Here is a 21,437-nt window from a genome sequence, read left to right on the forward strand (position 1 = left end):
CGCGTCCCTAGATGGTAGTATGCTTAAAGTAAATTTAAAATGCCATGGCCAGTCATTCTTTCAGCCTCAGTGAATAAATAATGGTAAGGAAACATCATCTTGTTGTTTAGTGGTTTAGTCGTGTTCGACTCTTCATAACCCCATGGACCAGAGCACGCCAGGCACTCTTGTCTTCCACTGCCTCCCACAGTTGGTCAAACTCATGCTGGTAGCTTCGAGAACACTCATGGTATAAATCCATTACAACTTTGGTTGAAACTGGAGTTCTAGGACAACATCAAATATTCCCATTATTAGCAAGCCAAACAAGATTGTTGAAGGAGACATCTTCCATGTGCCAATAGGCAGAATCACATTTGGATCTGGTCTGTGAAAGGAGAACATGGTCTAGGAATTCCAAACACTGGCATTGAAAAGGAATGACCAGGAATTCCAACAGATATTTGCCATATTTAATCAACCACAGAGCAGGTTTGAAGTAGAGATCTTCAGATGCTTTCAGTTATTCAGTAGGTAAGGATGTTTTCTCACATTCAGGTACAAATGAATACTGGTTGTTGTAATGCCATGCTAAGTAATGATACTGGCCATAATTCTACTGATGTGCAAATGATATTGAGGTCATGAGTCATGACAGAGTATTTCATATCTGTAGGGTGATCCAGAGTATTACTAATGGGACTTCAAACAGAGGCTTTTGTTTTGTGCTTATGCGCTTCGGGGGGGGGGAGCAATATGCTGATTACCATGTTGTCTATTCACCTGATGTGATTGAACATTGGGTAAGAACTAGTCTTTGAAGTAATGTACTCAGGCAGCCTGCATTGGAAGGCAATGTTCCTCTAGCCTGTATTGTGTGTAAGATGAGACAATGCTGTCAATTTTGGCAATACTAGAAATTTTTGTTGCTTCCTCAAAACAAAAATTCTCAGGTTTTTAAAAACATTTTATTTTATATTTGCAACTTAAACTATTTTGAAGATAATGAATGATACATTTTTCTTCATCAATCTGTGAAGAAGTTGCATTCTTTATTATTCATCCTTTAGAGCTGATTCAAATGTTTGACAGGTATATGGTTTTGTTTTCTGATGGACCTTCACTAGTATATGTGAATACTTGTGAAGGTAAGTAGTTTAAAACAGCAGGTTGGTTTTTTTTAGCACCACTGATAGTATTCAATGCACTCTTTCCATCAGTTTAAGAACTTTTCTCTGCACAATGGAATGTTACCTTCCTCTCCTTTCCCTGCGTGCCCCCCAAACCCTATATCAGTTAGGGGTGTTCCTGTATTCCCCAGAGCAGATTTGTGGAGGATGTGGGGCACAAGAGAAGAGAACATACCTGTTTCCAATAGGCAAACAGAAATCCTAGTATGAACAGAACAAGCACATACCTCCTCAAATTGCATGTGTAGGGAACCTCTATTGCTCAATCTTGGTCTTGAATTCAATACATTAAAAAGTTTGGGTGGGATTCAGCTAAACTGTTGTATGCACAGTGTGAGTTCTACTCATTCCAAATTCCACCATTTACATTCGGATCGATAAGCATATTTTAAAAAGAAATTTATAACATCTTCTTGTTTCTAAATATACTGTGCTAAATTTTGTATTTTTATTATTTTACTGAAGATGTAGCAAGTAAATCGGGAATTTTACAGTAATTTGCCTTTGATGGAACCTGTCCATTTTGACTTCCCCCCTGCCCTTTTTCTGTTGCATTGCTATGTTAGGACAGAGAAAGAAAACATTGTATATTAATACTTTGCATATTAATGCTGGTCTAAAATATTAAATCACTTGGTGTGTACACTGTATCATGTATGAGTTTGAAATATTTTCTTTATTTGAAACAGCTCCTAAGGTGATTATTTTGCAACAGTATGAAAATTAATATTGAAAAAAAGGTCCTGATTACAAGCCTCCCAGGCTGTCCCACTGTGACAATTAGCTCCCAATTGTTAAGCCCTTTATTTATTAGAGCATTAAGGACTGAGGCTGTTTTGACTTGTAACTGGAAATGGGTTATTACTGAAGCTAGTTATGAACACAAAGGACCCACAATAAAGAATTTTATTGGAAAGGAATAAGCACACATTTCAAATTAATTGACTCACCTCTATAGAAAGGTATTTAAAAAGTGTACTTAACAGGTGACTGTTTGACAAATCTCATAAAAAATATGGTCTGGAATTTTTCAGACTTTATAAATAAGTTATCCAACCATTTGCAGGAGCTGAAAGGAGTACCACAAAAACGTTTCTCTTCAACCAGGGCTTTTGGCTGATTAACATTCTGTGGCCTTTTAAATGTGTTTATTGGATTATTTTTGTTTTATTATGTATTTTGCATTCTCATTTCGTATTTTAATGTTGTGAACCATCCTGGGTTCTACCATTCAGCACCACTCATAAGAGAGCAACGTAAGGAGAAGTCTCAGCCAGAGTTCAGATTTTAAAGCTGTGCCCTTTAACAATCATGAAGGGTGGTATAAGCTAAGTAATACTCAGAGTGGACCCATTGAAATCAATTCATATTGTTAACTTAGGGCCATTAATTTCAATAGGTCTACTCCAACTGAATGTCACCCAAAATGTTTATAATGTATTTATCAGAGCTAGTAACATTTCCCCCTTATCTGAACAAATATAAGCATTCTTTTACTGGGCATTTCTTCTAAGGAAATGTCCTACCACATATTATAAGCATGTAAGTCCTCCTGATTTCAAGGCTAGGGTCCATGTTTCTCTCTGGATTTCTGAATGAAGAAACAGGTGTCCAGTGGAGCAGATTATCGTTGGTTAATTCCTTCCTCTGTGAATGAGATAGACGTGTTTTTGGTTGTGCTTTTTTTTTAAAAAAAGACTTATTTCCATGTTAGTTATTTTGGATTCCACCAGCCATAATCTTTGCTGGTTACAAGAAATTTAAAATAATGAAATAGAAAGGCTAGAGGCTAGGATCCAAACACATTTTTGTCCATAACCAATGCAGTTTTCTGAGTGCGCAAATGGTGGTGCCGGTCCTGATTTTCTTTCCATCCACAGACCCTCACACCTCATGAAATGCTGCTTCAGAGAGACCCCCAATCTTTATGCGTTTCAGGAATGCACTGAATCATAAAGTGCTTATACATGCACACTAGGCTGTGTATATATCCCAGCCTGAAAGTCAACAGATAAGGGTAAAGGAAAACATGTAAATCTTAATAAGTGCAGGACTCTTTTTTTTTCATCCAGAACTTGCCGGAACTCAGTTCCGGCATCTCTCAGATGGGTTCCATTGCCATTATTGGAGAACAAGGGAGGCGTTTGTGGTGTGTTCCGGAGCTTCTTTTTCTAGAAAAATAGCATCGAATAAGTGTGTCACAAAGAGAGAACCATGAAAGAATTAACTAATCTATAATAAGGTTCTTTGTGCTTCTTTTCAAATTTAAATACACTCCACAAATGGAAGGGCTCCTTCCTTTTGCAAGGGAACTAGGATTCAAATAAGGTTCCTGCCGAATAGTGGGTTGCATGTTTTGCCAAACTATCCATACTCCTGAAGCGCCCTGCACTGCTTTCTCATTCTGCTCCAGAGAGTTCCCGCAACTTCCCAGAACACATTTTTAGGGGCAAATGAGCACTTCTCTGAATGGAACTCTACTCATGGTACAATCTTCCCAGCGGAAGCTTTAGTTAGAATCTGCCTATACATATAGCTAGATACAGATATGTAGTTCTTATTGTATTCTTCAGAATATGCCAGTTATTCCGCCGAGGCAGAGCTGAAACAATTTGAGACATTCAGAAATCTTTCTTCACCTTCACAAGCATGATAATAAGATTTATAATAAGGAATACTTAACTGATTGAAGAGTTCCAAAAGTACTGTGCTCTGTCATTCAGTAAGTACAACTCTTGTGAGATGGGGGGAAATTGGAGACATCAGAGCTGGTCTCGGGTTTAGCTTGAAATGCCAAATAAATTGGAATGGCAGGCTGAGCACTCTCTTCAAAAATAAACTCTTTGATTGTGGTTCAAGAATAGTCTACCTGAGGACCACATGAAAGATAAGAGAAAGGCAGAGAAATGGAAACCCTCTTGGAGTGCCTTGGAAGAAAAAGCTACATGCTCTTGTACCCTGTAGATTTGAGCGAGATGAAATACAAATTCCACTGTAGGGGAAAAGGAAGAAGAACTGAATAAGTCAGAAAACATCAAACGGTTTAAACATTTTTTTGTAGGTAGTTGATGTTTTAATCACACTGGAGAACTGACCGAGATATGAGGTGCAATTCCTTGTTTATTTTAACTCTTCACTGCAGAACCAATACAAAACGTTATTCCCCCCCCCCCCAACTGATATATTAGCAAAATGCTAAAAATGTATTTGTCAAACTATTTAATTAGTATATATCTTGAAACCCCACCACCACCTTTTGGAGACTACAGTATAGTGTTTTATTGTTACCACACAATCTGAAACCTGAGGCTCACTTGGTGATTTATTAGTCTCATAAAGAGATCTGAGTTGTGCCAATCAAGTGGTTTAGGAGGTTTTTTTCTCAAAACAGCACTGCTTCTACTAATTGTACAAGTGTTACTGTATGGGCCTGTGCTTAATTAGGATAGTTAGAAAAAGGCAGTTACCGCTATAGTTACTTTGTGTACCTTAGGGACTTCCTCATTCCACGTGTTTCACAGGTGAGGGTCCTACTCCTTGAAAGCGATCGTTTTTGTAAGTCATGGTTTTAATAGATCATGTGGGGGGGCAGTACTGCTTAACTTAATGCCAGCTATTCTGCCCGTGAGACTCCCTTGAGAGGTGGTCTGAAATAACCCCCATTCCCATGTTTGCTACCTGGAATCGTCTGTCCTCTGCCCCATGTTCCCTGGAGAAGCAGCAGCCCATGTGGATGGTACAGGCCTGAGCCAGGATTTTTTTTAAAAACCTATCAGTTGCTACAAGGAGGAGGCTGTGATACGGTGTTGGATTGTGAAGAATTAAAATTGGCTGAATTTCCTTTGCAGGGATGAGATAGCTGGGATGTGACTGGCAGCAAGGGTAGCGATTCGCCAGAGCCAGACACAGCCAGAGAGAAAGAAAGTCAGTCGCTGGGAGGAGATGAAGGTCTAAGCCTTCTTCTCCCTTCCGGCTGGAACAGTGCTGGTGGCCATTATGAGTCCTAGCCTGTTGGAAGGTGCGTGGAGTGAATCAACTCTGGCTTCAGCATATGCACCTCTCTCCTCCCTCCTCCCTCTGGCTTCTTCTGTTCCTCATTTAGTCTTAACACCTGCTGAAGTTCAGTTTATTACATGTACATATTGAGGAGCAGATTGAATATAGATGCCAATTCACCCATTCATCATTTCATTGGTAGGCCGCCTTTCCCTAGTTAAACCCATGCTCATGGCGGCCTACAACATAAAAAAAATTAATATAATTACAAACATAATAAAAGTAAGTCATAAATAACAAACACATCAAAAAGCACACAACCAAACTGAATAATTTCCACATAAATCCCAATAAGAACTAAAAAATAAGGATACAAAAAATCAATTTCAATAACAACAACAACCTGACTGCAACAAAAAACCCTAATATCCAAAAATATATTGGCACTCACAGTGGAGTTAGAACACAGGCATCATGACTACTAGCCATTAATAGCCTGGTCCTCCAGAACTAAGATGTGCTGAATTTTTCTGGAGATAATATTTGGGGGAACACACAAAATTTTATGGGAGTGGTGGTCCTCACTTGGTAAAACACTTCCCAAGGGAGGAGGGAATTTCACTGAGCGGTGCCCTGCAGATGCCTTCCTTTAAATGTCTAGTGGATTGATTTACATCGACGTATTGGCGCTGTGGTCTAAAGCACTGAGCCTCAATGGGCTTGCTGATCAGAAGGTTGGCTGTTTGAATCCCCGTGATGGAGTGAGCTCCCGTTGCTTTGTCCCAGCTCCTGGCAACCTAGCAGTTCGAAAGCATGCCAGTGCAAGTAGATAAATAGGTACCGCTGTGGCAGGAAGGTAAACAGCATTTCCGTGCGCTCTGGTTTCCATCACGGTGTCCTGTTGCACCCGAAGTGGTTTAGTCATGCTGGCCACATGACCTGGAAAGCTGTCTGTGGACCATCGCTGGCTCCCTCAGCCTGAAAGTGAGATGAGCACCACAACCCCATAGTCGCCTTTGACTGGACTTAACCGTCCAGGGGTCCTTTACCTTTTTTTACCTTATTGTTAATGTGTTTTTTGTATTTTCTTACTGTTTTTAGTCTTTTAAGGATTCTTTGTGAGGGAAACATAATCATCATCCATTTCACATTTCTTCGCATAGCTGGCCCAGGGTCCTTTGAACAGATCCATCTTATTTTGGTATCGTTCTAGTTTGTGAACCTTTGCTCAATACTGTATCGCTGAACCTTTTGTACATCTTCCAGACCTGCCTTTCCCAAACCGCTTCCCTCTAGCTGTTTTTGACTACAACACCCTCAGCCCCTGACAGCATGGTTTCAAACATCTGGGGGGCACTAGGTTAGGGGGAGCCGCCCTAGAGCAGGAGGGCAGTATTTTTTGGCTTGTGTTTTGTATTCATAAGCACCTTAGAAATTTATGTCAAAGAAAGTTGTTTTTACTGATGAATAATTACAAAAGAATCCAGCAGTGTGTGTGGGGGGGTGTAGTTCAATATTTCAGCAAAAGTCTATTTCATGATAAATACTTCATGATGCTTGTATTTATCAGTGCTATAAGAAATAAAGTGAATGAATGTGATTGTTCCAAATGCATGTTTGGTTCCTTTTAAACGAACCTGACATGCAGGAACCACATGTGCCAAGGAACTTCTGTAAGTGTTTATATTAATGATTAGCTCTGAATTTAGTTGTACAGGCAAGGGGGGAAATTCCCCCAAATAATTATTTTTGTTCTCAAAGTTTCATTATAAATGAAGTGGTTCTCCCTCCCTCCCTCCACATTTCTCATCTGAAAAGACATGCTTTCCTCAGCTTCAGAAGTGTAGTCATAGCATTTATGCATTCAACTTCTTTGTCAAATGATGCTATTTTTTTTCTGCTGCAGCCCTGACAGCCACTAATAATAACACATGAGGACAGTCAGACAAAATGAAGACAAATGCTGCTTGTCGCAGCAGAATCATAATGTCTTCAGACTCAGTAAAGACAGTCTAACTGTATGTGGATGCTCTTTATAGCTTATTTAGCCCTGTGGTTTTTCCAGGTTTTGTTTCCCTCCTTTTTTAAAAAAAGCACAAACATTGCTTAGAAATACATTAAGGCAACATATGGGCCTGTTAGTTAGCCAAAACAATGTGGAACCGTGGAGAATAGAGATTGCAATGCACAGATGGATACTGTAAAAAATTCATGAGTGGCATAGCAGATCTAAAAAGTAGATTTTTAGTCAACATTCAAGTGGGAAAGCATAGAATATACATAACTGAGCTTCATGAGATGTTTAAAATAAACATAATATGAAGCACCAAAGATTGTACTAATGTGTTCATTCCACTGTACAACAGTCAGGTGAAATCATCCAGCAATGTAGATGGCTGATAACAATAGCACTTCCGTTCTACTTGAGGTGAACTCTGTAGTATTAAATATCCACATTATTTCTAGCTCAATATCAGAAAATGTCAGTCATTATGACAAGCCCCAGAAGAGCGGCACGTTCAAACAGCCCTCTGTGTAGTCAAGTGCTATGTTAAATAAGAGAACTCCATGTTACATTACTTTGTTGTTAGAATAAGACTCTGCGCAGGAAGTAGACAAATAGTTTTCCCGCCAAGTTTGCTTCTTTTTGGAAAAATTCAAAAGTGTCACTGGGATGGGAGCCAGCTGCTTTTTCAAAATGCAGTTTTGGGCCGTTCTGCCAATCCTTTTATAGTGCCAGAATGTGCCCTTGGGCTATAAACCTGCACCTATTTATTCACATTTAAGTGTCCTTACTTTTCATTGTAACAGAGTTGCAGCCTGAGTTTAAATAAGATAATCAATGGTAATTTATGTATTTTAATGCCCAAATTCTATTTATAATGCATTTAAATCAGTCCTCTCTGAAGCTGAGGGACTCATATCTCGGCCCTCTCTTTTTTTATCCCCCTCACAAGAGCTCTGTAGGGTATGCTAGAATGAGATGGTGACTGGACCAAAGTCACCCAACATGCCTTGTGCCTGAGGAGGGTTTTGGACGTTGGGGCGGACTGCTCCTTCCCTTGCCCCCCTCCCCCATTGCAAGTTGGTCCACCTCAGTTCAAAGATCCTGGCTTGCATTCTTTTAGCCTGAATTTCCGATCATGTCTAAGACAAGGAATTAGGTCTTCATGTCAGTTAGGAAACCATGAAAATAAACTGGGATCATATTCTGGCTTGTTTTCCAGGTTTGCCAGCCACCATTAAACCAGAGTCCCCCAGATTGGACATAATAGGGAATTCTGGCTAAATACAATGATTATTTTTTTTAAAATGTCAGAGCTGGTGTGTAACAGGAGGGGGGCAGGGGAGAGAAGACTGTTCAGCCCCTTCCTTGCTCTTGGCCTGGAATTTTTGTTCAAACTATGCCATTATACTGCTGGTTCTTGAATAGATGTTAGATTTGCACTTCCTGCAGAACATAGTCAAGCTGTGGAGGAGAGAGTGCTCTAGTGCTCGGATCCTGCTTACATGTTTCCCACAGGCATCTGGTTGGCCACTGCGAGAAGAGGATGGTGGACCAGATGGGCCACTGGCCTTATGCTCTTATGTACTAATAAAAGTATGGTTCAGCCATACTCAACTATGGCATCAGCAGAGCAGTGTTAAACTCATGGTGTGAACAGATCCTAACTTTTCCTAATTTTGCTTAGTCTGTTTGAGTACTAATAGCAGAGATATTGTGTAGGGATAAATCCTAGCCTCCTCCCCACAACCCCACTAGGACTTTACAGAGCAATAGTGCATCCACAGCCTTGTGTACAATGGCTGAGGCAGAATTTTGGGGAGCAGGCGGATTGCTGCACCAGCCTGGAGCTGGCACATTGTTGGGACCCCGTGCTATCACAGCATTCTGTGGATCTGAGCCATTTTTTGGAGAGCAGAAGGGGGAGCTCTTCACCAGCACAGTAACACTGCTGGTGCTTTCTAGCAGGTAAGAGATGGATGGGACCCACTATGACTGGACATACACACTCCACCCATACACACACACACACAGAGAGAGAGAGAGAGAGAGAGAGAGAGAGAGAGAGAGAGAGAGAGAGACCCTGCCACAGAGGAGTTTGGATTATTCTGTATGTGTATTAAATATATTTCTTAATATGCAAATAATAAATTTCTGCTTAAAAAGAAGGTAACAAGCATTTTAAAGTTACTTGGCATTGGAACAGAGTAATTAGATAACCAGAATGGCTTTCAAGTTTTTTGCCAAAGGACACTTAGTTTCATTGTTTAAAAAAAATCACAGGTTACTATTTTTGAACACCTTTTTAATTAATAAATTTCTGGATCATTATTTGGCATATTAGGCAGCCTTTCATACAAGGAACATTTTATCAGTGTATTAATATTTAGCACAACCTTGTATAATGAATGAGAACTACAAAGGGCTAATTTGGCTGGCACTTTTGTCACAGTCCTGAGTCCCAAATAACGATCCAGGACTTTATTAAAGGTCCTCCAATAATTTTCGTACAGATGTATTTTTCTGTGTGCAGATAAATAAAAATCAAGGTTTGATATATGTTTCAAGGAACTGGTCACATTTATATGGTACAATAAACAATTGTGATAAGATAAACAATTGTTTATTGTGATAAGAATGTGCTGAAAAGAGCCTTGGGTCCACATACAGTACTCCTTCAGGCCCTTGCAAGGAGAAAAGACTGTTTCCATTGATTGATTTGATTGATTGATTGATTGATTGATTGATTGTGTTTCTACCCTACCTTCAGGGCACATTGGAACAAACCACAGATTCTGTTTTGTCCAACTATGAGCAATTGTTGTTTGTACACACTGTAGTTAATTAACAAAACAGAATATCAAACTGAGATCAAGCCATAATTTGTTATCTAGGTACATTACCTATGGTTTGTGTTTTCCATATTTTAAAGAAAATGAAGGGCTGAGTTTGTTCCAGACTAGGAATAGAAACTTCACGTCTCCTTTGGTCATGTATTAAGATGAGTGAAGAGGCAGAGCACAGATCTGAAGCTGGCTATAGCACATCTCAGTATAACAAACCATTTTTGTTGTTGTGATGTCTGAATGCAACTTACATACCTGCCAAGTGTCTCAGAAAAAAGGGATATCCTGTTTCTTCGCACGAGATTGCGGCATCCATTTTGGGTGCTGCGATCTCTAGCACTGTGCTGTCGCCCTGAAAGAAAGCACTTTTTACAGGGCGAGAACGAGGCACAAGTCGTGTGTTTCGTCTGGGAGCATGTCCCAGAAGACGTGTGGTCCCGATTTTGGGTCTGAAAAAGTTGGACAGTATGAATGCTAGCATATATATGCAAGTTCTCAATAAATTCTCTGTTCTTCCTTCTGTCTGTTAATTGGTCTACACAATCTGGAAACAGATTGTACACAGCCCAGGGTAACACAATCCCATCCAACCTGTGTTGATTAAAAATGTCAAATTGGATAAGAAGACGAAGAAAAAACCTTCTAAAATTATTAATGAACTCAAGACTGTATGTGTGTGTGTGTGTGTGTGTGTGTGTGCCGTGTGAGCATGAAAAAAAGAACTGTAGGAAAAACAAAGTGCGAGATTGGCTTCATTACTATCAGATAATGGAGGCATATAATTTGGACAAGAAAATTGGCTTCCAGGTGGAAAAATCAAAATTAGAAATAGAACTGTTAGAACCCAAAACTAAGATTTTGTCAAGGATGTATAACTTGCTGTTGAAATGGAATACTCAGGATGAAACGGTGAAATCTGCTATGATTAAATGGGCACAAGATGTCGGACATAACATTATGTTTGCTGACTGGGAACAGTTGTGGACCACCGGTATGAAATTTACGGCATGTAATGCCTTAAGAGAGAATATTATGAAAATGATATACAGGTGGTACATGACCCCAGTCAAGCTTGCAAAAATATATCACTTGCCCGATAATAAATGTTGGAAATGTAAAGAAACTGAAGGTACATTCTTTCACCTTTGGTGGACGTGCCCAAGGATTAAGGCTTTCTGGGAAATGATCTATAATGAAATGAAAAAGGTATTTAAATATACCTTCCTGAAGAAACCAGAGGCCTTTCTTCTGGGCATTGTCGGCCAATTGGTGCCAAAGAAGGACAGAACTTTTTTTATGTACGCTACAATAGCAGCAAGAATACTTATTGCAAAGTATTGGAAGACACAAGATTTACCCACTTTGGAAGAATGGCAGATGAAGATGATGGACTATATGGGACTGGCAGAAATGACTGGTAGAATCCGGGACCAGGGAGAAGAGGCGGTGGAAGAAGATTGAAAGAAATTTAAAGACTATCTACAGAAATATTGCAAAATTAATGAATGTTAGAATGATGTTGGATAGAAATTAAGTGGTTTCCAGCTGTAACGCTTTAAGAATATGGAAGAAGGGTATAAATAGGTAAAAAAAAAATAACTAAAATGGTGTTGGATTGGAAATAAGTGGTATTGGCAACAAAGTTAATAAGAATATGCAAAAATGAATGGATAATGGATGAAAATACTGAGTTATAAAATGTTAAGTTATAGAGATAAGATAAATGAAAGAGGGTAAGGATTTGCTGATTTGATTATTTAAATGGGAATACAAGAAGGGGAGGTGTGAGGAAGTCAAAGAAACAAGCAAATGAGTTTTAAGTTATGAAAAATAATTGTTTTTAATTTTTCTTGTTTTTTCTGTATGTTTTACTTATTTTTTGTTTTTTGTTTTTATTATTATGTGTTTTTGTATATTTGTCTTTGTAAAATCTTAATAAATATTTCTTTAAAAAAAATGAAAAAAGAACTGTAGGAGAATTATTGTCCTCTTGGTACATGTGGAGCATGAAGCACAAATGAGTTTCCATTTCTTGTAACATGGAAAGTGTTCAGGCATGTTTTCAAAATAAAGACGCATGTTTACTTACAATGTCATAAACATTTATTCCATGGATTTTCATTTTTTTTTTTAAATGAGCCTACTAATTTTTAACAAAGTTGTTTGCAATCAAAGCCTCAGAGCATTAAATCTGTTTGCGGTTTTCTAAAATAACTGGCAAATCTTACCCATATATACACATACTGCATTCCAAATCTCTATACATTTCAATTATATGCTGAAAGCCTTTCCTTTTCTTCACATTCCGTTTCTAAGGAGCCCTCTGCTGGACAGCCTTGCTTGATAAATGATGCTCAGGCATGCAAAAACATCATGCAGAAATATAAGCATTGATATATTGGCAGCATTTATGCTAAATAGCCCCTCTTACCTTATGTTGTGGATAAGACATTCCATGGGTATTTGTTATCAGTGTCCATATATGTAATACATATGCAACAGGCCAAGAAGAAACTGCTCATCTCTGAAGTTAATTACTCTAACAAATGTGATAATTGTACAATATTACTATTCATTACAAATAATTTTAAGCAATGAATTATTCAGCTGATATGCAATTATCACACATATGTATCTAAAGCAATTACTCTATTCCATATCCTAGGCTTTCCATTGATTTTTAGTTGTCTGTATTGCATGTATCAAGTGTTTGGAAATCTTTGTTCCCTACAGAGTCAGTGCAAAATTAAGTATTTATTATAGCTGGCAGACTATCAGAATTTACCTTGAGAGAGGTTTCTAAAATTCTTTATTATTATTAATTTACGCTCCCTTCACCCTAAGGTCACAGGGTGGGTTGCAACAATTAAAGCACAATATTAAAGTAGATTAAAACAAGTTAAACTCACAAAAATTGTGTGCGCGTGTATATATATGCACACACACACACACACATTTAAATTTATTATGTATAGACCTTCTCTTAAGGATAGTCTTGTGTCAAGCAGCTGCCAAGGGTTACCCAAAATAGACAATGAATTCACCACAATCTTGGTGTGTTCTGACAGATCAGTCATGTCCCTCTGCTTGCTCTAAGGCAGGGATAGGAAATCTGTGGCCCTCCAGATGTTGTTTGACTACAGCGCCTGTCACCCCCCACTCCTGGCCACGCAGCTTATGGCTGATGGAGTTGGTGTCATACAACCTCTGGAGACACACCGGTTCCCCATCTCTGCTCTAGGGCCTCTAATGTTAGTGTAAATTCATGATGGCCTTTCTGCAGCTTGCATGACTAAGGCTGCAATTCTAATCCCATTTACCAGTGAGCAAATCCCAAAGAGTTTACTGAGAGCATCTGAACTCTCATTGAAGAGGCATCCGGTACATGCACTTGGGCCTCCATGCAGAACACAAAGCAAATATTGGCTGTTGCCTTCAGTTGAATATAGGCACCACTGAGAGTCAGTTAGATTGCTAGCATTGTAGACACAGTTAACATACAGTGGGTCATGATTTAATCTACAGTACCTGTGAGGCAATATGACACTGTACCAAGCAATGACTAACTAAATGTCTGCAGTTTCTGCAGCTATCCATTAAATTCCTTCACTAAATTTCAGCCATTCCCTGGCATAAATATCCAAGGTGTCAATCTGTATTTACATGTGTCTTCACATAAGATAGGTCTGTGATGGCTTCTATCTTTTAAAACTAACATAAAAATGGGTATATACAAAAAGTTAATAACTTACGTATACATATATTATGGGTCTCAGACTATGTTTACTTGTATATGTTTTTTAAAAAGAAAGAGGAAAATGATCCTGCAAGGCTTCCAAGTTTCTTTCATATTTTTCTGAATATATGTGACAGAATAATTAGTTGTATGGGAGGCTAATTAGCCATGATAACACTTCCTAAGAGAACTGTACCTAAACATGTCCTTTAAAAATCATTCCTTTTAAATGCTACTGCAGCTCACTGCGATATTCTGGCTATTTATTACATAGTATCTAACTAATGAGGGACGTGGGTGGCGCTGTGGGTTAAACCACAGAGCCTAGGACTTGCCGATCAGAAGGTCGGCAGTTCAAATCCCCGCAACGGGGTGAGCTCCAGTTGCTCGGTCCCTGCTCCTGCCAACCTAGCAGTTCGAAAGCACGTCAAAGTGCAAGTAGATAAATAGGTACCACTCCAGCGGGAAGGTAAATGGTGTTTCCGTGCGCTGCTCTGGTTCGCCAGAAGCAGCTTAGTCATGCTGGCCACATGACCTGGAAGCTGTATGCCGGCTCCCTCAGCCAATAAAGCGAGATGAGCGCTGCAACCCCAGAGTTGGTCACAACTGGACCTAATGGTCAGGGGTCCCTTTACCTTTAACTAATGCGTCTCATCAGCTCACTTGGACAATGGGACTTCTGCCCTCTCTTCCCCCCATGGCCCAGAACAGATCTGAGGAGAACATATGGCACTGCACTAATGCATTGACTGTCTGAATAGTTGCATAGAGGATAGAGACACTGGTGTGTGACCCACAAAGGTTTCTCATGAGGGAATGTGGCCTTTGGGGTTGAAAACTCTTCCCCAACCTTGACTTACTTACATGACTGGGCAAAGGGAAAGGAAAAGTTCCATTTCCCCCACAGACTGTGGAGACCATGGTCTGCCTCCACGGCAGAGGCAGTATGCTTTTGAATTAACAGTTGCTAGAACTCTCAGGAGGGAAGAGTTTTCTTGTGCTAGGGTCCTACTTGCAGGTTTCCTACAGACATTTGCTTGGCTACTGTGATAACAGAATACTGGACTAGGTGGGCAATTGCCATAATCTAGCAGGTTCTTCTTACACTCAAATTGCAGGTACCAGCCCCTTGTTGCTCACTGCATAGCTCACATTTGTCAAGCACATGCATAGTGTGTGTATATATATTTTCAAGTAGGGGGAAAACCCCTTTCAGTTTAACTTTTTTTTCAGAGCCATACCCTTAACAGATGTAATACTTAGACAATATTGATATGGTATGGTATTCTGTTCAGTAGTTTGCTCCAGATTCACCACTATCTTGTAACTAGATCTGTCGGTAGCAGAGCAGGGGGACCTAAATGCCAGATTCGTCGGTTCACTGGAAAAGGCATATAGCGTCTATACAACTGAAGCTATTGTGCAATTGAAGCTACCATGATACTTTACAAGTACTGTACCCAACTGGCAACTAATCTTTCTGGAACTACTGCCCCAACAAAGTCTATGGAAGGAAAAAAACACAAGGTAGAATTCAACATGATGCTTGCCAAAAAGAACCATCTCCCCTCCCCCTGGGCAGTGTTCTGGGGGTTCTCTATTCCCCACCCCACCCCGAGCTGATACGGTATCAACATGCCAGAGCCTCTCATCAAAAATTTAACTTTTTCCAAAATGAACTGTTTTTATGCTTTCTACCCAAATTCAGCATGGAGAGTCTTTTCTCTCTCACGCTACCAAGTTTCAAAGTAGCCTGTTGAACGATTTCTAACTATAAACCATAGAAGCTACTCTCCCAACCACCACTACTTTTTTCATTATAATGGCAGAATGAGATTCAGCTGACTCAGCTTTAGCATGGGGCCACAGCTGTCACCTATAATTTGCACAGTATTTTAAAAGAAATTGGACCTGGAACATGGGCATCCAACATTTATTCTAGTGGCTTACAGAATGAGCATTTGCAGAAGCTGTAATCATTTGCATAGCACCTTTCAGAGATCCGTTGTGCCAACAAATTTGCTTGTATATTCTTTGTTATGTCTGCAAATTGTGTATATACCCGCTAATGTCTGCATATGTCTGATTAACATTTGTCAATCTGTTCTCTGCTAAGTAACAACTATAATTTCAGTTACCAACATCTTTTGATAGCAGTGTAACCAAAAGTACTTGCATCCATCAAAAGACTTGTGTCTCCACTTGCAGACATCCCCACTGAAATGGAAAGAAGTGACCCATGTCCCCATAGAAGCACTGGATTTTGTCATGGCAGCAAAGAGAAAGAGGCTTTCTATAAGCCATCCAGCAGATGAGAGTGACATCATGCAATGCCAGTCAGGGTGTATGAGCACAGCAGCCGGCAGTCCATCATGTTTACAGAGAGAAGGACAGGGAATTAAAAGTTATTGATTTTGCTGCTGTTGTGCAGCATCCTAAACCACAAGCGAAAGCTTTGATTTTCTCCCCCACCCCCTTTCTTTCTTTTTCAATATGGTTGGCTTCATCAGAAATCTTATTGGGAGTGTAACTGAGCCAACGAGAGGATTGGACTCTGCTGTTTAACTACTTCATTGCACGCTAATGTAACGATTCTTTCAGGCTAAGTGCACCTTTAGTGCTAGTCTTGCAAGGCGGTGTTTCCTCTGAGTTGCCAGAGGAGCGGTGAAGCTTCAGATAACATAGCCTTCTGCTGCTGCAGCATACAGGTCTTTCTGAAGGGAACTAACCTTTGAAGAGCCATATTTTAAGAAGCCAGTGTGCTTACCATTTGGTCTCCATGGAACTAAAAGAACTGTGTGGTTTTCTGATTTTATCTTTTGTCATGTATTGGCACCATACTGGTATCAAGCCTAAGTAAGTCCGAGGGGGAAATACGAGCCAATTTGGGGTTTTGTCCCCTTAGTAACTTGCTGGAATTGTTGTGTTTTGAGAAGTCAAAATTTGGGATTGTTGGCAATAATTTATTGAGTAATGCCGTTTGTTTGTTTTTTAAAAAGTGAAAGCAACCATTTTCTCTTAGTGCATATACATGGATTGTACAACTGACATGTTAAGAAACCTAGTTCTTGAGCTTGTTCCCAACACACTATCTTACACACTTTTACATGAAAAAGTACAGGGCACAGGTGTTGATTCCACAGTAGCTACTCTTCAGAAGTTCTGGTGAAATGAAGGAGCAGGTTGCTGATTCTGACAATTCATTCTAGTGACTTGGCAGTGGCAGCTATAGAGTTTGCTTTCACATCCACTTCCCTGTGCTGCTTATTCAGCCACATTAGAACCAAAGAGCAGGCTGAGTTATTAGCATGTCTGAAAACACCATCCATGGGAGCATACATAACAATTTTGCATATTTGCTCTGCTCCAGGTGGAGTCCACCCACCTCAGACTCTACTTCTTGGTCTAATCCAGATGGCAGAATTTTTGAAATCAAAAGTTGGCTCCCTAACTTCTCAGGCTAAAGTTGACTTGATTAACTTCACAGATACTAGTTAGGTTTGTTGAGGTTCCTCCCATTGCTGTTAAGGAAAATCTGGTGCACATTCTCCCCTTATCTTGCACCTGCAGGTCTTGTGATTAGTGTTCAATGGTCACTGACCTGGCAACCAGCCAAGTAGGTCACTTTGATGTGGCAACCAGGCAAGGGTGTGATCATTCTTGAGTATATTAAGAGGGGTTGTAGAGTAGATTGCCTCTTTGCTTCACTGCAAGGAAGCTCTGCCAGATTGATACTGAACTCTGTGCTGTATCTATGCTGAGAGTTGCACTTGCTTTGCATTTGAAACCTGCACCTTCTACTAGGGATCTAGTGGAAGCCTGTATATATAGTGAAACTGCCTTAATGCTTTGGACCTGTCAGTAAAGGACTGGAGTCTGGCTGAATTTCTTCTAGCACAAAACTGCACTGCCACAAACCTACACGCTTGGCACATGCCATACGCCAGCAAGGTTTGCATTGTAAGCTCTCATTAAGGAACTTTCAAATGGTACTTGTGTGAGATGCAATACGAACGAGAGATTGCAGCCATATAAAACAGATTAAATGTGAGATGTAAAGAGAGGGTGGAATCGAGGATAAAGTCAAAGTGTTACAGAGCAGGTGGTGAAGTTGGCAGTAGATACAGAGAGTACCGCTGCAGCAGGAAGGTAAACGGTGTTTCTGTGCTCTTTGGCTCCTGTCATGCTGTTCCGTTACACCAGAAGTGGTGTAATCATGGTGGCCACATGACCCAGAAAGCTGTCTGTGGACAAACACCAGCTCCTTCAGCCTTAAGCGAGATTAGCAGCACACTCCATAGTCACCTTTGACTGGACTTAACCGTCCAGGGATCTTGTACCTTTTATCTTGGATACAGAGGGTAGAGTATGGGACGCGGGTGGCGCTGTGGGTAAAAGCCTCAGCGCCTAGGACTTGCCGATCAAAAGGTCGGCGGTTCGAATCCCCGTGGCGGGGTGCACTCCTGTCGCTCGGTCCCAGTGCCTGCCAACCTAGCAGTTCGAAAGCACCCCCGGGTGCAAGTAGATAAATAGGGACCGCTTACTAGCGGGAAGGTAAACGGCGTTCCGTGTGCTGCGCTGGCTCGCCAGATGCAGCTTGTCACGCTGGCCACGTGACCCGGAAGTGTCTGCGGACAGCGCTGGCTCCCGGCCTATAGAGTGAGATGAGTGCACAACCCTAGAGTCTGTCAAGACTGGCCCGTATGGGCAGGGGTACCTTTACCTTTACCTTACAGAGGATAGAGACAAAAGGGTTTAGTAGAAAGATCAGAACTTCAGTCCTGGACATAATGACCTTGTCTGGACAATCATATCGCAGCTTGAGTCTCCCTCTTCTCACATAAGGTAAAGTCAGAACATACAATGGACTTCAGTCCAATGAAAGCAGAGCAAGGAGCAGGCAGTATTTAGGAAACTGTGGCATGGTGTATTCAGGTTCAAGCAAATCATGTCAGGACCCTGGAAAGCTCCGAGTGAGGTTGGACTGGCTGGAATCATTGTAGTGAATGGAAGAATGTAGTCTCAGGGGAGAGCTGATACCAGTGCTTTTTTGGTTAAAAAAAATATTAATGAAGAAGTGCTGGTATACTCATTTACTGATAAAAGTACTGTGGGTTCCAGCACAAAATGGCTTCCATGGGCAGCAAAGAAAGAAGTGATGGTAATCTATACTGGTGAGTACTGTCAGGGGAAAAAAGTCCTGCGTGAAACCAACTAAGGCCCTATAAAGGTAGGCAAATTGGTCTACCTTTGGCTGAGCAGGCATGGGAGAAGTTATTGAAGGATCCTAATGGAAAGAGTAGGCTGTACTTCATGCTCTAACGGATAGACTAGGCTGTACTTCATGCTTATCAGGCTTCAACACAGATGGAGGTAGAGTTAGCTGTGTATTATCAGTCTGTCGGTGGTACTTAAAAGTGTGCTGGTGAATAGCAGGGGGTTGACCACAGATCCTGGGAAGAGCTGGGAAACAGAGGAAGAAGCCTGTTCCTTGTGGAAACATTGAACAATTACTAGAACAAACCAATCAATGAGAATGCAGGCCGAGCAGAGATTGTTGGATTTGGCAGTGAGGAGACAGTTTAGTGGAGTGCATAAAGTGGAGGCCAGATTGTAGCAGGTCAAGAAATAAATTGGAGGAAAGTTGAAACAGTGGTATCACACGCCTGTCATTTTTAGATAGAGAACTTCACATAATTTTTATTTCAAATTATCATCACCGTATGTTCATAAGGGTCGGAGGGCAGTTGCCTATCATGGGATTGTCCATTCATCCACCATTGTGATATTCAAAGCAGAAATATTTTGTTTGTATCTGCAGTAAATTTGTGGAACAGAGTTAGTAGTGTCTTGAAAGCCAACAGATCTATTCTGTTAATTTTGCAGATAATGATCCTGGAATCAGTTAATAAATAATAACCAATTTTTCTACAATGTTATATTGAGCTATACCCTAAGGAAACAATTCAGCAAAGTGATGCACTTTTAAAGCCCATTGAGGTGCATTCAACTAAACTCTACTCAGAGTAGACCCACTAAAAATAATTAGCCTGCTAGCCATATCCATTAATTTAAAAGGGTCTATTCTGACCAGTGCTGAATGCAACCCATAAATTTCATTGTGGGTGAGAGAGCGCATGTTTAACTCTCCCATTGAAGTAAATGACATTTGAAAGTGCTGAACTTCAGACCATGCCCTCATTTTTTTCCAGATTTGGGCCACTTGAGCATAAAGGTACACTCTTGTGTTTTAAAAGTAGTGCATTTATTATATACCTTTCAGCATTAGCTGCAAAATAACAAAGGTAATACCTATAACTCAAGGTTAATCTGTAACATTTATAAATGATTTTTAAAATATAACCGGATTTGGAAATCATCCTAGCAAAGAAGCAAAGATATCTTATGTAATGCTACCTTAGCCTGTTATCATGGTGATTTGTAATGGTTTCTAAATATCAGAGGTGTAGTTGCAGTCGTGTCTAACACTGACCTTCCCACTTCACATGAGTGAATTTGTAAGGATCTACATGTAGGTGTTTAGATGTTTCACTGCTTCAGTCTGACATAAACTAATGATGTAGCCTGCTAAACATGGTGACATGATTAAACAGTGATGTTAATTAGTGGCTTCTGTGAGAGACTTGATCCCTTTTTTTGCAGCATTCGTTATGCATGTACAAAAGTTAAGGTGACAGAAGTGGATGTTCTCTTTATAACATCTGTTAATGGCATCAGGGGTTGGGGCAGAATTAAACTGTAGAGTTAACCATGATTGGTACATTTCTCTGTCACAAATTACCCAAAACCTGTATATTTGTGCGACAGGATATGTGGTGGGCTTTCTTTTTTTTCTTTTTTGGCAAGTAATTATAATCTGGAGTGATATGTAGTTGCCATATATTAATGATTCCATTTCAATCATATATATCTCATTCAGAGAGCTTTCGATGGGAGGAATTTTTGGAAGGGTTTAGGAAGGTTAAATCTGTGAGACATGGCTTCCATCTGGAATGCATTAGCTACAAAGATTTATTAGCCAGAGTGCCTCTGCATAATGTTCCATGGAAAGCAAAGCCCTGCATCTAATTTCCAGCATGATGTCTATATGAGGAGTGATCTTTGAAATATCATAGGTGACAATCAAGTTTGTTATAAAAAAAACGCAAATGCACAGGAATTTCACGCCAACAGTTTAAAATCTCTCATGAGGGCTGCTAAAGCAGATAGTTTGATTTGTTGACAAATGATAAACAGTAGTAATGGCAACATGCGTGACATTTTAAAACAGAACTGAGTCTTTGAGCAGAAAAGACACATCAGTAAAATTATCAGTATTTAATGGTTACCTAACTGAATGCAACAAGATGGTATTAATAATAATTATTATTATCCACTCCTAAGGATTTTGTCCTGAGGATAGGACTATTGATCAGAAAGGGGGTAGGGATGGTGTGGGGTGTATGTGACAGAAATCTAGGGAAATTGTATCTTACAATAGTTGTAAAGGTACAACATTTGTTGAGCATTTATTGACGATAATAATAATAATAATAATAATAATAATAATAATAATAATAATAATTTTTATTTATATCCCGCCCTCCCCAGCCGAAGCTGGGCTCAGGGTGGCTAACAACAATCAAAATAATCCAACATTCTAAAAACATTCATTATAAAATTAA

General features: G+C 40.0%; 1 protein-coding gene across 12 annotated transcripts in view; it reads left to right on the top strand.

The window, feature by feature from the left end:
• The window catches only part of NPAS3 (neuronal PAS domain protein 3), a 634,645-nt gene that overhangs the window by 311,833 nt on the left and 301,375 nt on the right, over positions 1–21,437 (top strand). The window lies entirely within an intron of this gene.

This window comes from Podarcis filfolensis, assembly GCF_964270895.1.
Source record: "Podarcis filfolensis genome assembly, chromosome: 1".
NCBI classification, from domain to species: Eukaryota; Metazoa; Chordata; class Lepidosauria; order Squamata; family Lacertidae; genus Podarcis; species Podarcis filfolensis.